Source organism: Haemaphysalis longicornis, unplaced genomic scaffold (genome assembly GCF_048455015.1).
Source record: "Haemaphysalis longicornis isolate Haplotype H1 unplaced genomic scaffold, Haemaphysalis longicornis Haplotype H1 scaffold_3, whole genome shotgun sequence".
In the NCBI taxonomy this organism is placed as follows: domain Eukaryota; kingdom Metazoa; phylum Arthropoda; class Arachnida; order Ixodida; family Ixodidae; genus Haemaphysalis; species Haemaphysalis longicornis.
The window spans coordinates 193,482,821-193,489,315 of NW_027526335.1; the positions used below are offsets into that span (position 1 = coordinate 193,482,821).

Consider the following 6,495-nt stretch of genomic DNA (forward strand, 5'->3'; position numbering starts at 1 on the left):
GAAAAAACGGAGTGGTAACTCACATGACCCCTTTGATTCCCCGTGCATACTCAAATGGCTCTGTAAAGAGTAAGGCAGCCAATTTGTGTATCGTGGAATAGGCAGTGGTGTCACCTTTGCCTTGAAAGGAAGGTCACCTCCACCTACCGTTCCGTGCACTCACATATCGCATAAGATTTCACATTTAACAGATATGGTTTGCTTGTTCATTTCAGATGACTCATCCAAGCCAGACTCATCTTCAGGGGAAACATGGGCTGTGACAGCGCAAGACGACAGCCTACCACGAGAGTCTCTTTGGGAGCCAAGTCTGGTGGTGGCAGCTACAGCTTCCGTAGCCGGTAGTTGCGGCGGCAGTGTTGCAGCAGCGCCCGCTACGGATGCCGCAGGGCATCCAAACGGTCATATGGTTCTCCTCGAGTGAAAGCTCGGAGCTGACGATAACACGAGGGTGGAGCTCCTGCAGGAGGAGCACAACCTGCACCTTCTGCTGATAAGGTGCGCCTGAGAAAATACAGCTAGAGGACCAGCTGATAAACAAGCAAAAAGAGCTTCAGGTAGAGCTCCTTAGTATAAAATTAAGCGTGAGCAAAATGTGCTCACCCAGGCTTTGGAGTGAGAATTCGTCAGGAGCCCGTGTACTCGGGATGAACGGAGAAAGAATTTTATTGTATTGTGAGCAGGAGGATGTTGTCGGGGCCTTATCCTTTCTGGAGTGCTTTTCTTGTTGGACTGTGTTGGACACGAGCCAAAGAACTTTTAAAAGCAAAAACAAACCACATTTTGGCTTTCCTAGACGAGCTGTGCCGTCCATAGGGAAACCAAAACATCTTGTTTGTCTTTGAAAGGTTTGGATCTCTTGTTTTGCCGGTGTTTTTTTATTTTTATGGCCAAGGCTTTGTAACAGAAATAATAAAGGTATGTGTAAGCTCTGTGATTTCAGTCTGCTGCATTTATTTGACAAATGTGGTTATTAGAGCTTTCAAGAGTACTTGAACAAAACCAAATGCCTTCTTACTGGCATTTTGTTACTGGTCTGGTAGTTTTCTTTGCACACTGTAGTGGCGGCTTTTTTGCACTAAGGGCAACAAGAATGGCGAGCAATTTAGAATAACATACAGAAATTCTTAGCGAACAGGGAACTACTTGCTTGATTCGAATTGAAACTTGGATGTTCATGTAGGTACATTGCTGTGATGTTTGCTCCCAGCTCTACCAGGGAAGCCAGGGAAGCCTGGCAGATGTCGAAATTAAAGGGAAAGTGCGTAAGTAAACCGTCAGTAGCCCTGTCGGATAAGGAAATTAAGTTGTTGGATGACATGAGATAATGCAAATGTTATAGTGTGTTTTTTCTGGTGTTTGTGTGTATGACGAGATGCGTACACATTTGAGCATGCACGGGTGATAAAGAGGGTATATATGTGTTGAGTGATGAATAAAATTTCAGTTGTTAGTCTGCTCTGGTCTTCGTGTCTCCGTTTAGTCCTCGTCTTTTGTGCGCAAAAGTTATAGATATCAAAAAATACACTTTTCATCGCATATTCGGTCGATTTAGCAGTATTTAATTTGTCAAGCCTGAAAAAATAGCTTGAGACAGTGAAGGCGGCCGCAACAACGAACGTATGTGACGCGTATTTGATTTGTGATGTGATTGATGATGATGATGGTGGTGACGATGATGACGATGATGTGATTGAACGATGTCCTCAATTAGAATTCAAACCAGTTGCGGTTTTGCTTCTGTGCAACAACATGCTTGGCATCTGACGTCATCGTCGGTTGAGCATTCACGATATTCCAGGAGTCGGCATACCGCGCCTCTGACGCGTGTTTGGCTGCAGAATGCGCCAGAAAGCCTTTAAGCACCGCTTCGAATCGGAACGTTCACTAGCCGAGGCCTGCACAGTGGCTGAGTGCCCGCCACTTCACCGGAAACGCTGAATCATGAGGCCCTTCGCCCCACTTTTGGAGCTTGCGTGGCTCGACCCTGTGTCGTAAGAGGCGTCTTCGCATCACACCGACAGTCAGCTGATTCAGCACTGTGCCCGCAAGCAGTCGGTGCTTATGCAAACACCACGCCAACGAGAACTCGCTAGCGCATCAGCGTAAGTCCTCAGGCAGTCTTCCAACTCGTTCGTGGAGCAATGAAGGTAGCCGCCCCAAATGGTGAGTTCAATTGGGACCGGGCGGCCGTTGTATGGCACAACCATCGCTTCAGCTAACAGCGCCGCCCGTGGCGAACCGCTCGTCAGTAGAATGCCGGTGGCGGTCAGCGTAGCGCAATTGTGCGTGGCTTTCTGTCGTTCTGCTGCGGAACTGTTTGCAAAGCGTAAACAACCACATGGACAAGGACAAATCGGTAAATCTTGAAAGTAGAGGCGTTTACGAGCCATACCATGTATGTGATTTGCGCCCATACTCAGTAATTACGAATTGCAGACAATGTGCCAAGCTGGAAGTCAAGATGGAAGTGCGAGTCTGTTCGTTCGTGCAAACTTTTCATGCCTGCATGCAGTTTGGCGCAACGAGGAATATATTGCAGCTAAATGCTCTTAAAAAGTCGGTGTGTGCAGTGCAGTCGATTCAGGAATTCTGCGGCGCTGGCGTTTCACAGTTATTGACTAAACGGCGTCGTGCACATAAGAAAGACAAAGTTCGGGTGGTGCGGGTGGGGAGGGGGAGGGGGGGGGGGGCTTCTTTGATTTGCCGAAAAACAGAAATTGGGATAGACGACGCTCCGTAACTTCATTAACTACGGTAGACACGTGTTTCACAGAAATACGTTTACTACAGCCATGGGGAATCGTTTACAGAATGAATACCGCATGATAGTAGACCGCCATTGCTTGTCGTGGAAATGCATAGCTTTATAAGACTTGCAATGGTTGCTGGCTAGTTGGTTATTGGTTTTTTTTTTCAAAAAACAATACCTGCGTGGCTGAAGGACAAGAGACAGGAGGGCGCCAAAACCGTGCCCTCCGTTTCACAACTGAATGCCGCGGTCGATTTTTACAAGCTGTTACCTACGCTTGAAAAATCATGCACTCCTAGGCGTCTCACAACAACGATAGTTTATCGCGAAGCTTTCTCGTGTGGGTTTCCTTGGTTTCCCTCTGCATTTAAACTGACTAGTTGAGCTTTCAATTTGACCAGCATGCAGTTTGGCCTTTTGATCGCAGCATATTTCACTTTGACTTTTTTCCATTTTATTTTGCATGAAGAAAGCTTTGCATTAAACAGTTGTCGTCAGTCGGAAACGTGCGGGATTTGGGTGTTAAATATTGCAGTTCCATGACCCCTCTCCATATCCTAACTGCTTCCAGCATGTCGGAAATGCGTCTGTGCTGGAGGACTCGGGCTGATGCACCCCTATTTTAGGCACCTAGTTGGCGTTTTTGGTATCTTCACAAGGCATTACACGATTTTTTAGGCACTCGGCCGAGAATATCGAAGCAATAAAAAGCCCTGCCTGAAATTATTACTGCCACATTTTTTAACTATCGGTGCCAGCCTTTATTCCACGCATTTGGTAAAATGGGAACGAGAGGGGGGATGGTTTGTAGCTTGGGCTGTTTGGTGGTTGAATAACTTTGGCCCTTTATAAAATGACCCCTACGAACGTGGGAGTTCTGCTTCAGCTCTCAGGCTCAGGTGCTGTCATTTAAGAAAACCGAAGGCACAAACCTCACAGTTACAGAGAGAAAATGTAAACTCCCACGACGTTTCCGCGGCCGCATGGTACGTAAGGGCCTTTCTCGCTTTCGCTTTCGTACGTAAGGGCCTTTCTCTTCGAAGCACATGTATCGAGATAGCTCACAGTTAAGGCTGGCGTGTCAATCGTAATCATTGAAACTAGTAAAGATATTTTCAAGTCATAGAAATGAATACTACTAATAATAATTTTATTCCTATTCAGATAGCGTGGAGCCAGGCGCAGAGCGCCGCAAAAAATGTTCATGTCAGTGTAGGCCGTTCCCAAACTCAGAAGCGTCCAACAAGCTTACGTGGCCGTTAGTGAATTTAAGAAGAAATGAATACTAATAATAGTAGTGTTATTCGTACTCAAATAAGGTGGAGCCATGAGTAGATCACTGCAAAAAGCGCTCATGTCATTCTAGCGCATACCCAACTTTGGAAGCGTCCGACAAATTTACGGAGCCGTTACTGCGTCTGAGAACCCAACACATCTGTCTAGACTTCGTTTCGCCGCGCAGTGGGCAAGAACACAGAAGCGCTAGCGTGATGCTCAACCGCTTTCTGCTTTTTGCGCAGGTAGGTTACCTGAACAATGCGAAATGCATTCGCTCCGATAATCGTTTTCTGCTGCTGTTTTCTTGCCCACACGATTGCACCTGTTCTCATGATTGTGTGAATTTATGCTGTGCCGTAATTTACTGCGTCAGGAGCCTTCTTTTGTGTGGCGATGTTGAACTTAATCCTGGGCCCGATAAGCAGCACAAAGGAAAGGATGTTCCGGCCTCTGATACTCGTTCGCGAAACTTTTCTACGGCTGAGGAAACCGTGGCCCCAGAAGCCAATGCTGTTGACCTGTCGGCCGTACCTCAAATGCTTGCGGAATTAATTAAGGGGCAGAAACGCATATCGCAGGAAATAACAGAAATCAAGAAATTTAATAAAATGATCAACTCCCGGTTTGACGCCCTAGAGGCACGCGCCTCCGCACTGGAGTCGGTTCCTCCCGCCTTCCATCTGCCACGCTCAACGTCAATGTGGAAAGTGAGCTTCATCAACTAAAAGTCAAAATCGACCAACTTTCTTTGAGCAATGATGAGTTAGAAAATCGTTCCCGCCGTAATACTTGCTGTTGCACAGCTTTCCTGAGGCGCCTGATGAAACCCACGACATTCTGCTGTCTAACATTTCCGCGTGGTTCGGGAAAGAGCTTGAAATCGATTGTGCGAGTATTGAAAGGTGCCACAGGATTGGCCGGAAGCATGCTGATCGCCCGCGCCCGGTTATAATGAAACTTCTTGACTACCGCGAAAAAACAAACGTCCTCAAAAATGGCCACAAGCTTAAAGATGTTGACTTTCGCATTTCAGAAGACTTTTCTAAACGCATACGTTCAATCCGGAAAAAAATATGGGAGGCAGCTAAGCCCTTCCGTGATAATGGCTCGATGGTTCACTTAAGCTTCGACCACGCGTTTATTGATAAAGTTCGGTACAACTGGGACGATAATACTAACACCCTCGTCAGGGTACCTTCTCGCCCTCCAAAAGCCGCGTCCAACGCTGCTACTGTAGCCCCCTGACGCCCAAGTAACATACAAGAGCCATTGCGCGTCCTTAATGTTAATGCCCGAAGCTTAGTTAATAAATTTCCAAATTTTCTTTCACTGGTCGCCACCCATTCACCCCATATTGTTGGCGTGACTGAGTCATGGTTACACGATAACGTTTACGACAGCGAGGTAACACCACCAGGTTTCACTGTTCTTAGAACTACTCGGCGACATGGGAGAGGTGGAGGTGTTGCGTTATTTTTGCGGTCTGACATTCAATTTTCAGTACTCCCCAGCCCGCCTGACACCGAATCGGTTTGGTGCAAGGTCTTTTTCGATAACTTTTCCATTACCTTAGGAGTTATCTATCGTCCGCCGTCATCGAACCTAGCTCAGTTACTCGCCTTAACTTCGTTCATGCACGAGAGTATCTCGTCTTCAAGCTTGATCTGTCTCGGCTATTTCAACGCTCCGATATTATGTGGCCTTCTTTATCTCTCCCCGGTTATGACGTGGAAATAAGCAAAGTTCTTTTAGATTTTTCATTATCCTTTGGTTTGAAACAAATCGTCGAAGTCAACACTAGAGGTGCCGCAGTTTTGGATTTAGTGTTTGTTAGTCCCCATCTATTCGATAACGGCTATGAATGCGAGGTTACTGATGGCATTTCAGATCACATGGCTGTTCTTGTTTCCATACCCGTTCCGGTTCGCAACAATTGCTTTGTTTACTCTACATTTCCTGATTTTTCACGCGCCGATGATTCCTCCATTATCGATTATTTAAGCGATTCTTTTGACGATTTCGAACAACTTAGTTTATCGAATGATGTGAATTTCTTGGTGGCTTCTTTCGAAAATATTGTTGCAACCTGTCTACAGCGCTTTGTGCCCCTTAAAACAAAAAAGAAAAATCCTCGCGTCCCTTGGATCTCGCGTGATACACTTCACCTGTCGCGTCGTGTTGCAAGGTTAAGGTGTGCAAAACGAAAAGGTGATCCCCTTAAAAACGCCGAATTTAACGAAGCTAAAGAAGAGCTCCGCCTCAAAATGAATTCATCTAAAGGTTTTTACTTTAAGGTTACATGACAAGGTTTACTGAATACTAACCCTAGGAAATTTTGGAGTTACCCGCCGTGGTGGCTCAGTGGCTAAGGCGTTGCGCTGCTGAGCACGAGGTCGCGGGTTCGATTCCCGGCCGCGGCAGCCGCTTTTCTGATGGAGGCAAAAAGCAAAAACGCCCGTGTGTAC

At 46.5% G+C, this 6,495-nt stretch overlaps 1 pseudogene; it reads left to right on the forward strand.

The window, feature by feature from the left end:
* The first annotated feature begins 4,566 nt into the window (after positions 1–4,566).
* LOC144175618 (uncharacterized) lies at positions 4,567–5,275 on the forward strand (annotated as a pseudogene).
* Positions 5,276–6,495: the final 1,220 nt, after the last annotated feature.